Below are 21,187 nucleotides of genomic sequence, written 5' to 3' on the forward strand. Positions count from 1 at the left end.
ATTTTACAATTTCAGTTGTCAATTTCAACATGTAGCTTTTGTGAATATTTTGCATCGCATTATATTTTTATATTAATGTATGTTTTCACTTTAATTTCAGTTGTAGTAATTTTAATGTGTGTTAAATAATAATATATATATATATATATATATACAGTACAGACCAAAAGTTTGGAAACATTACTATTTTTAATGTTTTTGAAAGAAGTTTCTTCTGCTCATCAAGCCTGCATTTATTTGATCAAAAAATAGAGAAAAAACAGTAATATTGTGAAATATTATTACAACTTAAAATAATAGTTTTCTATTTGAATATACTTAAAAAAAAAAAATAATGTATTCCTGTGATGCAAAGCTGAATTTTCAGCATCATTACTCCAGCCTTCAGTGTCACATGTAACATCCAGTCTATCACATGATCATTTAGAAATCATTCTAATATTCTGATTTATTATGAGTGTTGGAAACAGTTCTGCTGTCTAATATATTTGATGAATAAAAGGTTAAAAAGAACTGCATTTATTCAAAAAAAAAAGAAAAAAAAATCTAATAATATATATTCTAATAATATATTTTCTTTACTATCACTTTTTATCAATTTAACACATCCTTGCTGAATAAAAGTATTGATTTTATTTAAAAAAAGAAAGAAAAAAAAATTACTGACCCCAAATTGCTGACCAGTAGTGTATATTGTTATTACAAAATATTTATATTTTAAAAACTTCTTTTTTTATTTTTATTTTTTTTTAGCTTTTTATTCATCAAAGTATCCTAAAAAAGTATCACATGTTCTGAAAAAATATTAAGCAGCAGAACTGTTTCCAACTTTGATAATGAATCATCATATTAGAATGATTTCTAAAGGATCATGTGATAATGATCCTAAAAATTCAGTTTTGCATCACAGAAATAAATGATAATTTAAAGTATAATACATTTAAAAACAATTATTTTAAATTGTAATAATATACCACAATATTACTGTTTTTTCTGTATTTTTGATCAAATAAATGCAGGCTTGATGAGCAGAAGAAACTTCTTTCAAAAACATTAAAAATAGTAATGTATATATATATTGTTTTTTGTTTAGTACAAGTTAAAATAAATGAGAAAATGAGAAATGTTGCCTTGGAAACTAGCTGAAATAAAATACATTTAAGTTAAAAAATCAGTTTTAGTTAACTATAATAACCCTGCGTTATAGTTCTTTTTCACTTTGGGAAGATATGCATGTGTGAATTTCAGCATTAACATGTCCTACATTTCAAAACTGACAACTTCTTATCCAGTGTGAGTGTGTGAGCGTGTGCAAGCAGACAGACAGTGCGAAGGATGCTGCATTCTGACACATCTGAGACTACTCTGTGAAACAAAAGAAAGAAGAAAAAAAACACTGTCTGTCAGGCTGCAATATGGCTTCCAATGTTGTCTGGTATTGTGGGACATTCTATGAATTTGTGTTTTGTTTTTATACATTCATATGTGAATTGACACAGAGCAGTGAACACACACACACACTGTGAACACACACCCGGAGCAGTGGGCAGCCATTTTATGCTGCGGCGCCTGGGGAGCAGTTGGGGGTTCGATGCCTTGCTCAAGGGCACCTAAGTCGTGGTATTGAAGGTGGAGAGAGAACTGTACATGCACTCCCTCCACCCACAATTCCTGCCGGCCCGAGACTCGAACTCACAACCCTTCGATTGGGAGTCCGACTCTCTAACCATTAGGCCACGACTCCCCACAAGAGCTAGCTCTACCCGTCGGGGAATCGAACCCCGGTCTTCCGCGTGACAGGCGGAGATACTGTCCACTATACTAACGAGGAGCTGCTGTGTGTATACTCCAAGTCTTTGTGCAAGAAACTGCATTTTAAGTGATGATTGATAAATATCATGCAGTCACTCAATAATCACAGTGAACGGCTCATTTAAAATCTGACAGAAACAAAACACAAGCTCTCAGGCAAAGACACAAAGCAGACATGAGACGTCTTTCAAAGACAGAGGACGCTTTTGTTACGTATTTCAGAAACTGAAATGGCCAGATTCAATGTCCAATAATGCTAAAAATAATAAAATGTAATACAAAAGCTTGTTATTTCTATCATAAACATATACAATCTCACTGTGAAATTTCAGCCAAGTGTAAATGATGAATTGTTTTTTTTTTTTATTGTTGGAGAAAATTTTAATTTTTGATGGAATCTATCAAACTTTTTTGGACCACATCAAATTCTTTTCCACTTTAAACCCAAATGACTGTCTTTCTCTCTAGAGGAGAAGCTCTGATGGCTTTTTACTAGCCAGCCATACAATTTCAATGAATGAATACTAAAGTTTTAGGCTCCAAAAAAGATGCAAAACACCATAAAAATATCATAAAAGCCCACCATGGAATGTGTGTATACTCCAAGTCTTTGTGCAAGAAACTGCATTTTAAGTGATGATTGATAAAAAAGAAAAACATCTCCGCACCTGCTCTAGTTCTCCTTGAGACTAGCAGTCAGGGTTTGTGAACAAATCCTTCTTTGAGTCACTTGTTTTCAGTGAATTGACTGATCCAGCTCATAAACCCATCTGAATGACTGTTAAATATTAAGTTATACAAATTCTAATAAATAAAGCATGGTATTCGCCTCAGCTTTTTTAAAAAGTCAAAGAATTACACTGTTGAACAATTAGTTGTTTTTTTTTTTTTTTTTTTTTTTTTTTAGAATAAATATGAATATATTTGACGCAAAATGAGAGATGTTTTCATCTGTAAGCATAATTAACCGTATGAAAAAGTAACTGACTGATGCAGCATTCTGCCTAACATCTCCTTCTGTAAGTCATGTCTAACAAAATAAAGATAAGTGATAAGATGTTTATTTTTGGATCAGCTATTTCATGCACAAAATATCTCTGTCGTGAAGTAAGTTCAATTTCAAATACAGAACCTACTTGATTTCAGACGCACCGATATTCTCAAAGTACATTCTGTCTTCTTCTATTGGATTGCATGCAGGAAGGCTGAATTACAGACTTGCGCTACAGCGCCACACTGGTCAAACTATATCATTGCAGGCCTTTACTTTAGGTCATATGCGATCAAATGACAATTCGACAACAAAACTATTTGTCAAAAATGTGTTGATAAGTAACCAATAAGGTACGAGAGGCATAGAGAATAGGAACTGTTTTCATCCGCTGTGAGATTTATTTTTTTAGCATCTGCTCAGCATGAGAAAACGTCTGTTTTCTATCTTTTAGTTTAAAACAGATTGATTCGCAGCACACCGTGAGTTTGCAAGCATCATTACAGAGTAAACTGATGGACATACAGACTCATATGTGAAACAGAAAACTAATATATATACAGTAATATTCCCTTCGCACTTCAGAAACCGTGGTGTTTCCACACAGACTTTACTTGATATTAATAAGGTGCTCTCACATCAATAGTTTAGAAATGAAGACAATTTGAAAATTTGAAAACCGAAAGTAGAAATTGCAGGATTATTCTAACAAAGATGTTGCAGTAACATAACGATGAAAACATTTCAGTCAGGCGTAGTAAATATTGACCCGCTGAAAGCATTACATCACGTCTGTCAGACTGATTTCAGATATCATCAGCGTTATGAAAGCTCAGCTCAGATACTGTACACAGGAGAGTCTAAGAAAAACACAACTGTGGCAATGCAGGCTTGAATTGTTTTTCATTGCAGCGTGTGGTGAAATTGATTTTCAAGGTGTGAAAAATGCTCAGCTGAGCCTCGGCCAGAGGGACGTGTGATGGGGGTTTAGGTGTCTGCAAAGGTGTAGATCGAACGCTGAATCATCAAGGCATTTGTAAACGGCCTGTTTCTGTAGATGTGGATTGAATGGCAAGCTGTTGACTCTTTTGTTAATGGCCTATTGTTTCCTTTGAAAGCTCTGCATTGCTTTAGCCCATAAAAACACAATAACCATAAAGTTTTATTTCTGTTTTTATTCGTATGTGATGCTAGAAGCAATTCTTGAAGTTTAATATAAATAAGGGAGGGGGATATTTATTTACAATGAAATAAAGTTGATTTTTAAAATGCAATTTCGCCTTGAAATCATATTTGTCAAACTCCAATGAATATTTCATCAGTAAATCTGTGCCTGAAACAAGATCTTCATGCTCTTGGTTCTGAAAACAGAGCACCGCTGGCCGCAGGAAACACTAAATGCATATAAACACTTAGAGATTATCACTTAAAATGTTGATCTTTCTGTCCAGGAACAGCAGGATCTCATGAGAGCCTGTTCAAGCTGTTTTAATTGGGAGGAACTGCAGTGGCATCGCTGTGAGCTAAAGCACTTTCCATGAGCAGGAGACGAAACAGGGCCAGACAACTGTTATAAATGAAGATTTTATCTTACTCAACCAATACTTATTTTACATAGTGTTTAACCAATGGGAAATAGTAATCATCAACAAAAGGAGATCAAACTGAATTTCATATGAGAATTGTATATTCTTTTTCAACACCGCACCAACAATTTATACATTTAGACGCAGTATAAAAACCTGTGATTTCTAAAAGACTTAATAAACTTCAATAAATATCTAATTTATTTGCTGCTTTATCTTCTTAACATGGTTTGTGCATCGGGACAGCTCTTCAGCGCTCAAAGTAACATATCTGCCAGTTTTGTTCTGACCAACTGAAAAAATTATATCAGATCACATCAATCCTTGTAAATTATAATTATTGTTATACTTTGTTCTCAAATTGTTAAAGGGATACTCCACAGCAAAATGAAAATGTTGTCATTATTCACTTACCCCCATGTCGTTCCAAACCTGTAAAAGCTCCGTTTGTCTTCGGAACACAATTTAAGATATTTTGGATGAAAACCGGGAGGTTTGAGACTGTCCCATAGACTGATAAATAAATAACAGTGTCCAGGTCCGGGAAAGGTATTCATTAATTTTGATTAATGACAAAATTTTCATTTTGGGGTGGAGTATCCCTTTAATGTTAACATCAGTATTGTGTGACTATCCCCAGTTTCACAGACAAGGCTTAAGCCTAGTCCTAGACTAAAATGTAAATATGAGCTGTTTCAGCTGAAAGAAACTTGCACTGACTGATCTTAAAACATGTCAGTGCCTTTGTTTTGTCTTAAGATGAACACCATTAATGTTTTTTTTTTGTTTTTTTTTTTCTTTTCGTCTTAAAATGAACACCAGTAATGCGAATGTCCTAATTGAACTATGGCTTAATCCTGGCTTAGGCTAAACCCTGTCTATGAAACCGGGCCTAAGTGTATTTAGTGTGTATTAGCATTACCTAACATTATTACAATCTAACCGTTGTGAATCGGGCTAAGGTAAGGGATAGTTTTGATTAGTTATGTACTTCTCAGTATTGATTATGGGTCATTTTTAACCAAAAACAGTTATGGGCTGCAGTTTCTATATATATATACATATATATTAGTGCCTCTAAAGTCATGGCACCGCAGTTTACTGAAGTAAGTTGTCGGCAGCCACGTGTGTAGATCAGCGGCCCAGAGGTGCACGTGAACATGAGGCGGTCTGACAGCAGTCTAATCACTGGAGCAAAGCTCCAATCTCACTTCCACAGGCCGGTGTCTGCTGCAGCGCTGCTGATCGATCAGACCTCCGCCTGTGTGCATCTCCTCAGGTGCCAAACGCTCACACACCAGCCCTGCGTGCACACGAAACACTTCACCAGGCCGGTGAGAGTGCTGATGCTTAATCGAGCTATTTTTGGATGAGTAGCACACAACTGTGAGCGCACACGTGTGTGTACCTTTGTGTCAAGCACCAATTAGAAGTAATATGTATTGAGGGCCTTTCATGGGAGCTCAGTTTGCTAATGTCATGATCTGAAGAAGCGCTGGAGAAAGGCCACATTAAGAGCCTTGAGCCTCGAGGACTCGAAATATAAGCAATAACGGATCAATGCTTTGATCAATCGTAGCAATTAGCGCTTAAAGGCGGTTTCGCTGTGGCACGCTAGCACTCTGCCTAGCATCATCACCCAGCATGCCACGCTGCATCCTGAATGAAAAATTCATGAGGAGCCCTTTTATAGGGAATATATCAAGTGCCAAATTACAGAGGATGAAACACACAGCGTGTGTGCGCGCGCCAAATTAAAGAGGATGAAAAAAAAAGCGTGCGCTTGCTCTATAATGAGAAGGTCAAATAAACAATCTGAAAACTTTTTATTTACAATTTCTGCCAATTTTGTGGCAAAGTATTTGGAATAGGCATGGGTGATACAATCATGGTAAATTTATCTTTCAGTAATGATATATATTATCTGTTGGAAATTCAATCTCCAGTGCCTTATATCACCATAATCGTGTACTAATATGGTGATAATAAATAATAATCAAATTATAATTTCCATAATTTATGTTATTTTCTGTGGATAGATGACTACAGTATTTCATTAGATCTGTAATGAAAAGCATTTGTAATCTGTTTTCACCAAAACCTTCCACCAAAATAAAAGCTTGAGGGTTTGCAAGTGAAGATATTAAAACAGTGTTGTAATTGTATTACTGTAATGTAAAATAAATAATATATTTATTAGGAAATAGTATTTTTGTTTTACATTGTTTACATTGTATAGTTATTATAATAGTGTTGTTATTGTTTTTATGTTATTTTCTTACAAATAATAATAATAATAATAATAATAATAATAATAATAATAATAAGAATAATAATAATGATTATTATTATTATTATTATTATTAATAATAATAATAATTATTAATAATAATAATAATAATAATAATAATAATAATAATAATAATAATAATCATAATAATAATATAGCTATCAGGACTGAGGAATCTCAGGCAGCAGAGTTATAATAATTTAATGTAAATTAACTAAAATACTGTTCATATTTTATGCCCTTAATGTATTGCCAATGTTTCACCATGGTATCAAAATAATATTGAATACTTCTTCCTTTTTTTTTTTTTTTTTTGAAGGTATAGTGTTGAAGTCAGAAATTCTGATTGATTGATTGATTGATTGATTGATTTGTTTGCTTTTGTTTTTTTATATTATGTACATACATAATGTATATTATTAGATAATAATTTACATACTAAATATATCATTATTTATGTCAAAGTATAAAAATGATCATATTATAAAATCATATATGTATGTATGTTTTTTTTTGTTTTTTTTTTTTTTGTTTTGTATATGTTTTGTTTTATTTATTTTTGGTACTACAAGACAGATGTTGAAACTGTATAAACAGTTTAATTCACAGAGTAAATGTTGATTCCTCCTTCGTTCTCTCCGTCTGTCATGCTGTATTGAGGCTCCATGTTTCATCGCCTCCTGTGTTTATACACACATATTCATCTTTGCATTTCTAACCCTGCAGTCACACAGTGTGAGCGTTACACGACTGAGAGCAGGCCGAAGACACATGATCAGACTAAAGAGGCCGTTAAAAGTCACAGTTAATTACTTCAGAATATCACTCAGGACGTTCATTTTGAGGGGGTATGAAAATTATTCACAGATATTTGCAGAATGCCCAAATTGATATAGAAGATAATGAAAGCAGTAATAATTTACTACCTGGTGCATTCAAAGTTTAATAACTCTGTAATGACTTGGCTTGATTAAAAGTGATTTTATGGGTTAGGGATACTGACTAAATGAGCTGCATGTGCTTTAATAAAGACGAAGACAATGAAGTTCAAAGAAGTGAAAGTTCCTGTTCTAATCTGCTCTTTCCAGACTTCTGCGAGGACAGAGAGACGTGGAGATCAGTGATCACCGCATGCCTGCGCAGAGCAAAGATTATAAGATTAAAAGGAAAAGTTCATCTGGAAAAATGAAAATACTGTACCCTCATGTCATTCCAATTCTGTAACACAAAAGGAGAATGTTTTTGATCATTGCGACCAAAGTTCACAGGACTTATGTGCTATTCCCTGTAAAAAAGAAGTACACTAGGCAAATAGGGTACTTATTACAGAAATGATGTACTTTGAAAGAATATATTTAAATGAGAACTGAATGTAATGTTTTCAGACACACATATGCATATTATTTACAATCAAATGAAAATGTTAGTTTAAATTTAAATTCAATTCAGTTATTTGAATTGTTTGACTCACCCTCAAGCCATAAGTGTGTATGACATTCTTCTTTCAGATGAATACAATCAGAGTTATATTAAATAATGTCCAGTCTAATCCATGCTTTAAAATGGGAGTGGATCGTAGCCCAAAATTTGAAGTCCAAAAAATTGCACCTATTCATTCTAAAAGAAGTCCAGGATTTCAGTACATCTTTGTATGTAATTTCATAATTACTTATATTGTCTCTGACATGTGGTCAAAGTTACTGCTGAATGTGCTGAGAGATATGTATGCTAAACTAACATATACTATAATGTACTTTCTACTGAAATTTGTAAGTCATGTCTTTAAATATATTTGTAATTGCACATTTGTAACAAAGTTGCAATTTTGTAGATTTTAAAATATATTCACTTTAAATGTAATATTGAAAAGCACACTAGTTAAAATTATAATCAAGTACTTTACATGTGCTTTAGTATGTTAGTCAACACATTGAAATAAGTTCACTTCTTTAAAGCAAAACTAAATTTTAAACAATGATTTAACATGTACTTTAAAGTAAAACATTTGACATTATTACAAAGTGCACTTTTTAAAAATCTACTTAAGTGTGTACTTAAGTGTATTCCCTTAAATTGACTTTTAATTCATTAATAGTATCTGTAAATACAGTTTTATTAAATACATTTTAAGTTTGAAGTACACAACAAGTGCACATCCAATGCAATTAAGCACACTTCTTTTACATATGACTTCTCTGCACTGTCTACATCACAGCGTATAGCTTCAGAAGTCTATAATATAGTGCACAAGAAGTATGGATTACTTTTACAGCGCGTATATGGTGCTTTTGGTCCTTGGAGCAGTAAAAATTGTGTTTGGAATGACAACTCACTTGAGCCGAGTACATCATAAGGTTTTCTAAAGATGACTATGTACGTTTCATTTATGGGTGAACTGTTCCTTTAAGAATGAGAGTCAGCCAGGCAGCAGTTGTATTTGCAGCGAGGGACCTGAAGTTCTCTGCCTGGAGTTAGAGTCATCACAGAAGAGAAAGGAGAGCTCCATTAGTGTCTCCTGTCACCGGCTAAATAGTATATGAGTGTCTTTTTCTAGATTTGAGGCAACCTTCAGGGCTTTGAATGTTTTAAAGTGGTAGCTCAGCATAAGTAAGGCAATCCATACCAGACCTATTCGCCAGGAACTGCTCTTTCTCAGTATTTTGGCATGCCATAATGTCATAGTCAACCATTTAATTGATTTTACTAAGTTAATGTTCTGTCAGAGAGAGAGAGAGAGAGAGAGAGAGAGAGAGAGAGAGAGAGAGTCTCTCTGTCTATGAGAGAGAGAGAGAACTCTGTCTATAATTTTAGTCTATAGTTTATATAATGTGCCAATTAAAAAAAAAAAAAAACACAAAAAAAAAAAAACACCAAACTTTAAACAAATATTATTTTTTTATACAAAAATATACCCATCCAAAAATATACCCCAAATATACCCCACACACATTTGAAAATTTGATCAAAAAAGTTTTAATATGTTTAGAACAGGTATTTTTAAAAATTTGAAATGGATCAAAAAAGTTCATCCATGTTCTCCTAAGACAAGAACAGGTTTTAATTGCAATATAGATCCACTAGGAATTTTAAACTCTACACTTTCCTCGTAAAGCATTACTTTTTATTTTGCTGTTTAACATGATTAGCAGGTGCGGAAATAGAAAAATAAAAATTGTTAATTTAAAATAATTAAATAAACAAATAAATAAATAATCTAATCCCTCTATCAAGCATCTGTTTGTTTTGGTTGATTAAATATGTGTAATTCAGCTCGTCCAATTAAACTGAAAGGGACTTGGTTCGGCTGACCTTGATACTAATGTCTAAACAGAATTAGTTGTATTCCCTACAGCAGCGTCTGTCAGGATTTTTACTGATTTACTCTGTTGCCAGAGTTCATTAGGTCTGTAACAGAGAAGTCCATGGCAGACGCTAAACATTTGCCAAGACCAATCCGCTTACAAGAGATTTCAGCACTCGCTGACTCGTATGACTTATGAGATGTTGTGGGAAATCTTTCTTTTGTAAAGCCTCGAGTCATGTCGGGACATTGTATTAGCGATTGTATAGTTGCTTATTATATTTATTTGGTTTATGTGTGTGTATGATGTAGAGTTAAAAGGTGTGATTCATAGTTTGTATCATTGATTTATTAAAATTGTAGCTCAATACAACATTTAAACTGCCCTGCTGGGAAAAATAATTCTGTTAATGCAATAGCTATTCAGTACATGCTCAGAATAGGAAGGCAGTCATGGAAGAGCACCACCGTAAGCAACTGCATTTACTCTCCTTTAATAACCAAGAGCCAATGCAATCTCTGTAATAACTATATGAATATGTTATTCATTTGGACAAACTAGAAATCATATTTCTCTCAGTATAGGTAATAACAGAGTTTGTATAGGTGTAAAGTATTCATGATGAATATTGAAGATGCAGCTGAAAACACATTTCTCTATGATTTGGACTTAGTTATTGTTTTTTTTATTTCTTTTTTTTCTGTGATTTTGAAAATGTTCTCACAAGTGGATACATTTAAATGCTGCAAATAAGGTTCACTGCAAAAAATAAAATAAATAAAATAAAATAAATAAATAAATAAAATAAAAAAATAAAAAAAATAAATTAAAAAAGTAAACTGCCTACCGCAAATTTTAGTAAATCACATTTTTTAAAACAAAAAAAAGCAGGTTTGAACTTGTTCAAGTTTTTAGTAAGTTTGGCCCTAAATCTGTTATTCTAATGTATCCAAATTAAATGAGTGTATGATTAAAACAAGAAAAAAATACCTGCTAATTGGGCAAGGAAAATAACCATGAAAAAAAAAGATATTTTTTAAAACAAAATTAGCAAAAACTGGGCAAAGACTTTTTTTTATATATATATTTTGTTAATCTGCTTCTTAATAAATGTATCTTGGTTTAAGAATTATTAATATTTTTTTCTTGTTTTCCAGTGCAAATGCCCAATTTACATCTAAAAACAAGATACATCTATATCTATATTCTAATTAATCTAATTAAACTATCTATATCTATATCTATATCTATCTTATATATATATATATATATATAGATATATATATATATATATATATATTTTTTTTTTTTTTTTTTTTTTTTTTTTTCATTGTAGTGTGGACTGTGAAAAAAAAAAAATGAAAATGATGATGCATGATTTGTCATGCAATCAATATTGTACCGATTGATATCTATGTTTATATCTCTATGCCCTGCTGTGTGTCATTCACTTTCACAAGCTAAATAAATGTTTCTTTTTTTTTTTTTTAGTATTCATATTTTATTGTTGAGATGTGTATGTTTGTTTGAAAGCAAATTTTCATTTTTTTTTGGTGAATTTCCCTTTAATGCAAACGTAGCCTAAACCTACTGTAAAGCCTGTTGTTTTTTAATGTTGTGTGTATATAGCTGTTTTCTTCATGATGAGAATATGGGATGTTCTTGTAGAGAGTTAAACCAGTAACTCTACATGTGCACTGTGGGAATGTCGTCCTCTGTGCAGGACACGGCTCAAACACGGCCAGGTCAGGTTAAGTAGGTCCATTAACTCAACCCGGCATCGAAAAGACACTTTTACTATGGCCAGAGAAGCCAGGAGCAGCACGCTATTAGCTACTTGTAATGAGCCAAAACAACACACACACACATAAACAATGAGTAAGTAAGAAATCTGTAAATGAAAGCCCTCATCGATGCATTTTTAATTAGTCTTCAAACATTAATACTTAACCGCACATGTCCACATACAAATTACCTTGACACCTAATAACCATCTGTGTTGCCTAATAGCTTTAATAATCAAATGGTTGTAAAGCAGCCAGAGAAATCATCCGGCGTAACAGCATCTCATTCTCATGTAAATCTATTTTCAATACTTGGCGTACAGTACTTGCAGGATCTCTTTTATTTCACAGACCAACTTCACGTTTGACACAAAAAGCTGCTTGCACTCTTCCTTATTCTTAAAGGGACAGTTTACCCAAAAATGAAAACGGTCATCATTGTGTCTCCCTCAACTTGTTTCAAATCTGTCTGACTCTCTTTCCTTTGCTGAACATAAAAGAAGATGTTCTAACGAATGTTGGTAATCAAACAGTTTCTGGTCCTCCTCGACTTCCACTGTATTTAATTTAATTTAATTTATTTTTTCTCTATAATATGGAAGTGAATGGAGACCAACAATGGTTTGGTTACCAACATTCTTCAAAACATCATCCTTGATGGTGACTAAATGATGGCATATATATATATATATATTTTTTTTAGGTGAACTATCCATTTAAGACTCATTAGTAACTTCTATTTAATGGTTTGCTCTGGTATAGTTTGTGTATAAATCAGATATCTGTCTTTTCTTGGGCTTCTTTTAAACAACAACAACCCAACTAAACCTTTTCTGACTCACATAAGCACAAAAAGTAGTCTGGAGATAATCTGAATATCATCATCAGGACCGCGGCTGTTGTCATAGTCACCAGATCATCAGTCATTTAAAGCCCATGCTCTCTGCAGCCTTCTCTGCTGAATGATTATCAATTTGTAAATATGAGTCACATCTGACAGACAAGAGCAAATGCAGATGATGTGCTGTATGGAGGAGAAAGAAATGCTAAGCAGCAGAGAATGACAAGACAGGTCTCATGCAGTGTTTGGGTCGCAGGTAAAGAAGGCCAAAGAGAGGCAGCAGTTACCAGCCATTAGCCACTGGACGTCTTCCCGCACTGACACAGGAAGTGAGGTAATCAAATGCTGAGAAGAAGATTGACCGGCTATTTTCGGCAAACCTTCCTGCGGGAAGAGGCGGTTGTGGCACGTCATATTTGGCGGAATCCGAGTCCATCACAAACATTACAAATGATCAGCACATCTTTGACTAAGATGGGTTTCTGCAGCTTTTCTGAAGGTCAGTTTAAAGCTTTTTAAAGACCAAGTGAAGAAAATTCAAGGATTAAATTAAATGGAACACAATACTTCAATATGTTCTCTAATGGCATATATTATATATATATATTTGAAAATAACTTTTACCATACCTGGCTTTATGAATTTAGGTCTCCACTCTGATTTAAGACTTTTTTAAAATGATTAAATTGTGTAAGGACAAATTAAGACTTTTTAAGGCCTGCAGAAACCCGTAAGTGATAGAAATGTTGCAAACACGATGGAAGGATGAAATCAGATAGTAAATGCATGTCATTAGTAAATTCAAGTAGGTTTACTCACTCATTTTATTTTATCATCTGTATATTTACACTGTGTACCAAAAAAAAAAAATGAATGTAATTAGTAATTTCAAGTGGGTTTACTATTTCATTTTTTTTTATCTTATGTTCCTCACACTTAATTCAGTGTTAGCTATTGATTCTTTGTAATTATCTGTGAAATACACCAGCAACTTCTGAAAGAAAATTGTCTAAAAGTAAATCCTAGTTGCACTGTAATTTTTAATTATTATTATTATTATTATTATTATTATTATTATTATTCCAAAGCTGTTAATAAAACAAAGATTACTGGAGTACGTATTACACAAAATATAATCAATAATACAAATATCAATGTGCTACTTATTGTTTCTTTCCAATTGTTTCAAAATAAATCTATGAAATTTTTTTTTATATAGTTTATTGCGATTGTTGTAGTTCAAATAGTTAATATATTAACATTATATCAGTTCATTAAATATGTTGTGTGTGTAAACACACTTGGCAATAAAGCTCTTTCTGATTGTGATTCATGATAAGCCTTAAACATTGCAATCATTCATACACTCTACATATATACTTTAAATACATTCATGAGTGTTTTAGAGTACGATGGATGCATTTCCAAAGCAAAGTGCATTCATGCAGAACATAATTTTAAGATAAAAAAAAACTCATTCATCAACACACTGAAAATTCTAATAAAGTTAATGGATGTAATTGATACATTGAAGTGAGGTTTACTTCAATTTCGATTCATTCTTTATTGTAACCCGATCCTAATAATCTTTAATCCCACCCTATAACGCTCCTTTGCCTTCGTCTTCTGAAGCAGTTTATAGCAAACGCTGTCTTGATGGACTATGAGAGGATGGATTCACACCGTCTCTGCAAATAGAGCTGTCTATCACACAACTGCACTTACTGTAGCACGATGCATTAATAAACATCCCTCTGTCGTCAACAATCAGGCCAAGTACATCACCATTATTTTCAACCATGATTCATGTCAACAGGAGGTGAAGGAATCATGTATATACGCACTGAGCATAACCAGATACAACTGATGCAGCGAGTAAAATGAGATGTTCGGCGGTGAGAACAGATATATTCCATTAGGCCCGTGTCACTTTTGTTTTGCATTGCATAGCAAGTTTGACCTTTCATTGTCTTGTTTACTACTACCATCCCACAAATGCATTGTTTTCTGTAATAACTCAACGTGATGTATGAATAATAGAGACCTTATGACAAATTCTCTGCATTATTAAATACATACGGAGCAAACTGTGGCGGTAAATAAATATTTCTGTGGAAGAACCAATCGTGTCCAGTCATGCAGTAACGCTCATGAAGATATTCATGTGTTGTTGATTGCTTCTCCTCTGTATGAAGATTCCAGAACATTAACTTCAAACACGTCATTATATTTTAATAAATGAGCTAAATGAGGATATCTTGTAAGAGCGTGGGCAAATATTGCATGGCTTTGCTTTATGTTTTCAGATTTCAGAAGTGGACAGACGATGATAAACTCACCGCAAACTGCTAATACAGGGAATCTATATCAGAAAAAAAGGACATTAATATCTTTATATCTTAAGTCATTTTGCTTCTCAAATAATTGTATATTAAGTTAAGAATGTTTAGGTAATTGTAATGGAAAACAAGACAAAAATAATAAGTAAGAAACAGGAGTTTTTAATGTTTTCCTCAGTGTTCTCAACTTCTTTACAGTTTAAACATTTATGTTTAAATGCACAAAACATGAACGTTTCCACCCCTTTTACACATGCTTGATTGTTAGAAGTTTACAAGCGCTCTATTTTTTGCCTCCTTGTCAACACTCAACCCTGTGTACTGTTCACACTACAGGGATTGAGATAATTGGTTGGTGTTTAGCTGAGCAGACATTCGAAGACAACCACCCTTCCTTCCCTCCGCCATGCCTTGCGATGCACTGGCATTACACACAGTATGTGTTCCACACGTAGGCATTCGCTATTAGTGCTCACCATTCCCCGAGCCTCTCGCAGAGTGCTGAGTAAGAGAGCACTGTTTACACTGCAGATGCATGAAAAAATGATCAGCAGAAGGACAGGAGGGGAGTCTCCCCAGGCAGAGTAACTGCAAGACAAGAGGCACATTGTGGAATAAGAACAAGACGTTAAAGCAGGAGACGAGAGAATGAATGGATGGATGGATGGATGGATGGATAGACTGTAAGTAGCACGTTTCACTGAATGCCCAGAAACCTTTTATATCATAGCAGGGGAGCCAAAAGTACCACTATTATTACTTCAGTGCTAGAGCACAAAATATAACAGTATCATTCTTTCTGCAGCATCTGTAGTAGTTTGACTTTTGAACGCTCGCATGCATATACTGCCTCATGGTAATATGGCTGCAAATGCACATCTTGCTCAAAAAGCCCATTTTAAGACAGGACAAAAAAAATGTAAAATAAATAATAATAATAATAATAAATAGAAAAAATAGAACTGCCAGGCCTTGCAAATGCAAAGTAACAGACCTGTTGTTTATTATGTTGTTAATATTAATCAAGCAAAATTTAGAAGTAGCATGCTATTATTTTTATTATTATTATTATTATTATTATTATTATTATTATTATTATTAAAAAGTAAATAAATATTTAAATACTTATAAAAGCTTGGTCACTGTACGAGCAGCACATTGTTGTTCCTTCACAACGAGGCACAGAGTTGTTTTCCAGAACCGTCACTCTCTCTGCTCGTTTCTGGTGAAATGGGCTTCTAACTGTTGAGACCAGCACAACTTTCAAGAAGCAACTGAAGACAGAACTTAACTCTTCTGAAAGCATTCCACATCCCTAAACAAATACTACAAATATTGTTGGGTCAGTGACGAATTGAAAATACACGCTTGTGGGGACATTTCTGCAACAAAATATTACATACCTTACAGCACATTTAGCGGCAGTTTCAAAGTGAAATGTCCAGTGAGTTGGGCAAAAAGTGCGTTCAATACGTAACTGTGACACATTTTTATTATGTTGGTGCAGGCACGTATTGCTGCATTTTTATTACCCAATAGTGTCCATGAATGGAAAAGTTATATAAAAATGCATTCGCTGATACGTTTTTATAATCCTTATACGCGGGTTTTAGCTGTTTTGTCAAACTGTAGTTTCACAGGATTCGTACTCTTCACCTCACAAGTGCAACACCGTATCGGGTGCGCTAGCGAGCAAACAATAACATTCAAAAGTATCAGCTGTCAAACCTTGCAGCATGTTAAAATCATTTTGAAGTCAGAACATAATATTGTGCAAGTAATTTGGCTTTCTTAATTAAACCCTGGCCCTGTAAATCACAGTTTGTGTAAAAAGGAATAAACTGCAGTTATTTGTGTGTCGGGACATGTTATGAGTTCTGCAGAAATGTAGGTAAAGGCATGCATTTCCAATGAGCCTGGGTAGGAAAAACTGCTTTTGAAGATGCTTGCATAGTTGCATAGTTAATATTCATATCATTAAATTAATATAAATCATATAATTTATATAATAGTAATATCTTTTTTCATAATGAAAAATATCATATAACTTTTTATTAATAATAACAATAATAATAAAAGAAGAAGAAAAATAAAGTCAATTTCAAATAACTGTCGAATGAATCAACAGCAGCAATCAGCACCGTTCCAGCTGACATACATCTGCTATTTGGAGGGAGGGGATATAAATAACATCCAAATGATGCAAGGTTAGCAGATAACTATGATCAAATGATCAAATAATGGAAAGTGTGGTCTGAACACTATGAATAGCATCCTTGCACTTCAGAAAATGTAGGGATGAAAGAATCGAGAGAGATTGTAACTGACTATGAGAGAGGTGAGATTGAACAATAAAGACAAATAGACATCAATGGCATAATGCAATGACATCAGACTGCTGTATATGTAGAGAAACTCTCATGGTGCATTTGTTTTGTAGGACAAGGGACGTTTAGACAAAATATGGGTGCCAAGGAGAGCGATTCGTTGTGATTATTTTTAACAACTAAGTTGCATCATTATGTACTATCAGCAACACACTGTCACTGACCCACATCCAAAGAACAAATCCACAGCCCTCCCGATCCTATAGTTACCCAGCAGCACATACACCAAGCAGGCCAAGAGTACGGGTGGTTGCAGGATGGAACCAGGCAGAACAGATGCATGACAGAGGGCTTGCTTTGCCTCAGGGTTGCCAGATTCAGAGTAATAGACTCCCACCCTCTAATTCCCAGAGAGTTGACAGAGTGGCCATGTCTCAACAAGATCACTGAAAATGTACAGAAAGCACACATTCATTGATGACCTTTTTTAGTTTATTTTTTGTGAACAAAATTTAAGTCAATTGTAATGTGTGCTGACATGTTGGTACAAACTGATCTTGATGAGAATAAAGCATATTTTAACCAAAGAGTCTTAAATATGATAAAGCAGATGCCAGCAAAGCTGTATCCAATAAAGTATATAAAGTGGTGTCAACCAGGGATGTCTGTATAATATAGAATTAGCTGAGCTTCTTCTCTGATCTCAAACAATGCTAATGTACTGTATCTAAGATAAAATTGTGGGTGGATGGTTTAATTGAACCCTTTTATGAATTTTAATTAAAAGCATTATTATTTACCTCTAAAAAGTGAATATTGCTACATTAGAAGCTATTTGTACCTGAACTTTAACCCTTAAAAGTACTTTTGTTGTGTAACAGAATGCAGTCACAATGACTGAGAGTGTGTATATATATATATATATATATATATATATATATATATATATATATATATATATATATATATATCTATATATATATATAATTTATTTATTTATTTCACTTGGTAAAAGTAGTATGGATGGTCTCCTTTTGAAGCTTATCTGCCAAACCAAACAAAAAAAGGAACAAGTCCTGGACACACACACATACATATATATATATATCTATATATATATATATATATATATATATATATATATATATATATGAAGGCAGAGAGAGAGAGAGAGAGAGAGAGAGAGAGGTTCAGGACTCAGAGACTAATATTAATGCATTTATTGTTTCATATTTTATGTTTTCAAAATATTATTTGATATTTTTTTTTTTTTTTTTATTTATTTATTTTTTTTAGCCAATGAACTTTAATATTTGCTTTCACGGATAACTATGTGTTTGGCTTTAGTTGTTCTTGTTGTTGTGTTCTCTGACAGAGATTAAAGGGAAAGTTATCCAAGTCTCACGGCTTCACACAGACACAAAACAACACACTAAAAGGGCAGTAATTACAAACATTTCCACAGGATATCAGACATCCACTAGGTGTGGCACACTGATCTCTGGACACAGAGAGACGAGTCTGCCGATAATGAAGTCTAATCGGTTCATTTTTGGAAATCTCATTGTGATTCATATCTAATAAGGGCAGTCACCACTGGTGATTCTCCACTTGCCAGCCAATCTATTTTTGGCTGAGAGGAATAGCAGTATTGGGATGCACAGCAGCACGGCTGTCTGTCACATGGCAACAGAGCAAAGCAGTGCTACTTCAGGGTCACAGTTCCTGAGAATGTTAGATTTCTGTCAAATATGACCTTCAGAATCATTTTACTGGCTTTCTCTCTTTTTCTCACTCATTCACTCGCTCTTTGTGTGTTAGTCTAGGTGTGAGAGACAGGAAAATAAAAGTACAGTGTGACAGACCGATTAATTAAACCTTTCAAAGCACCTCTTCATGCACTTTAAGCATTGACAAATGCTTGATTAGCATGCATACCTTAATGTGACTTCAGACTGACACAATCTGCTCACAGCACCATGCATACTCTTAAAATATCTCAATCAAACTAAAAATGTATATGGATTTCACAGCCTTCCCAAGACTTTCCTCGCGTCTCCAACAGCATCGGGTGCTGTCCGTGGTCCTGTAATCGGCTCGTTCCCTTCAGACTCTTCCTTTTTTCCATTACAGTACGATAATTCACTCGTAAACTAAAGCGAAAACACTTCATGAACTAATCGTCTGAGCGAAAATCGCTTTATAAACATATATATATATATATATATATATATATATATATATATATATATATATATATATATATATATATATATATATAAAGATTTTAAACAGTATAACGAACGTTCATACCGACACATGATTTTTCTTACACGCACCAGATCGATGTGATCAATCGAACAGCCTCTCATTTTTCTCGCATGCCTCCATAAAAGACATATCAAGCACATCTCTCATCCATTACCCGCTGAAAAGGTCATGGATACACTGAACCAAAGTCTTGCGTGTGACAATGCCCCATTTAGACCGCGCGCCCACATACAGCGCCCTTTATATGGAAGATTTGGAAAGCCTACCTTGTTTTTCGACCTCAGCCTCAGCTTAACTTTGCTCTTCAGACGGGTCCGACGGATCCTACAGCCCTCCGAGCGCGCGCACGAACTCTCGGACGAGTTGACAGCCGAAGATCATCGCAGACGCGCGTCCACTGGGCGCGATCACAATATCGCTACGAGAGTGTTTTCCCGGGCTGCTGTCGATCTCTGATGCGTCGCCGTCGTTCTCGTGAACGGATGATTTATTACGCACGATGTCCTTGAAAAGTATCCACATCACACGAAGCACTGAAACGGCAATCAGTCCTCCATATATGCGCGAACATAGTTGTTCTGCACAAATTGATCAAAGTCACCTAATCCACGCGATCACTGGAAGTCCTCTCCTGTACTCCAGTATATCCAAACATTATCCCAAGTCATGCGTAACCGCCCACCGATGAATTATTCCCGTCCGCCGGGTGAAAGACACTCCGATGAGAGAAGACGTGCGTTGTAACAAAAGCGCTGTCGGAGAGGACGCAGTGTTTCTGCAGTTCAACCGCCGGTAAATGGGAGTGGTGAGGAGAAACGGGCTCCCACAGCCCACGCCGCAGACACGCCTCGCGCTGCCCACCGACCAGCACACGGGAGATTCGCTATCTTGACATGTTGCACTAATTCAAATGTTCTTGAGATGCTGCTTTAGTGTTGAAGCAGGCATGAGATGAGTTCAGAGAGAGAGAGAGAGAAAGAGAGTCAAATGTCCCCACGAGGATAGTAAAACCTGAAATCAGCCACACTGAGCAGCTTAATAAACATACTGAATAATGTTTCAACAAAAGCCTCTGGTTGCTGTGAGGGTCGGATTTAGCAACTATCATTTGATTTGTATGAAACAGCAGAAGTCAATAGAAAGTCCCTACATGATGGTGTGTGTGCAGGGGAGGGTCTGTGTGCTCTGGAGGTGATCTGTATTTAAATTACAGCAAATACAGTACGTGAACGGAATGGATGTTTAATTTGAAAAACGGACCGGGAATGATCATTTGGTGAAGGAATGCTGCTAGCGTTTTAATGTGATTTGTTTAACTGTGCTTTTTTTTTTTTTTTAATTGTTGCAATTGTAGCCTATTTGTGCTGGTTTCAAATAGATCCCCTGTAAAAAAAAAAAATAAATAATAATAATAATAATAATATATATATACTGTATATATACTAGAGGAATATTGCGGTTACACAATACAAGGTGGCACAAGTGTGTAAATACATAAGAAGAACAATGGAGTGTCTTTACAAACCCTCTTTTCTGCAGAACTACTTCCTTCCGTCATGAATTGTGTCGATATTATGTTGAGTATTATGAGAAAGAGATGGACTGAGTGAGTGTGATAACCTGCATCTGATACAGCATTCGTTC

General features: G+C 34.4%; 1 protein-coding gene across 1 annotated transcript in view; it reads right to left on the minus strand.

The window, feature by feature from the left end:
• Nucleotides 1-20,560, minus strand: part of LOC109056877 (leucine-rich repeat and fibronectin type III domain-containing protein 1-like protein) — a 140,051-nt gene extending 119,491 nt beyond the window's left edge. The window contains exon 1 of the mRNA XM_042774768.1: nt 19,810-20,560. The gene's annotated coding sequence lies outside the window, so the exon portion shown is untranslated. The remainder of the gene's footprint in view (nt 1-19,809) is intronic.
• Nucleotides 20,561-21,187: the final 627 nt, after the last annotated feature.

This window comes from Cyprinus carpio, chromosome A18 (assembly GCF_018340385.1).
Source record: "Cyprinus carpio isolate SPL01 chromosome A18, ASM1834038v1, whole genome shotgun sequence".
NCBI lineage: Eukaryota > Metazoa > Chordata > Actinopteri > Cypriniformes > Cyprinidae > Cyprinus > Cyprinus carpio.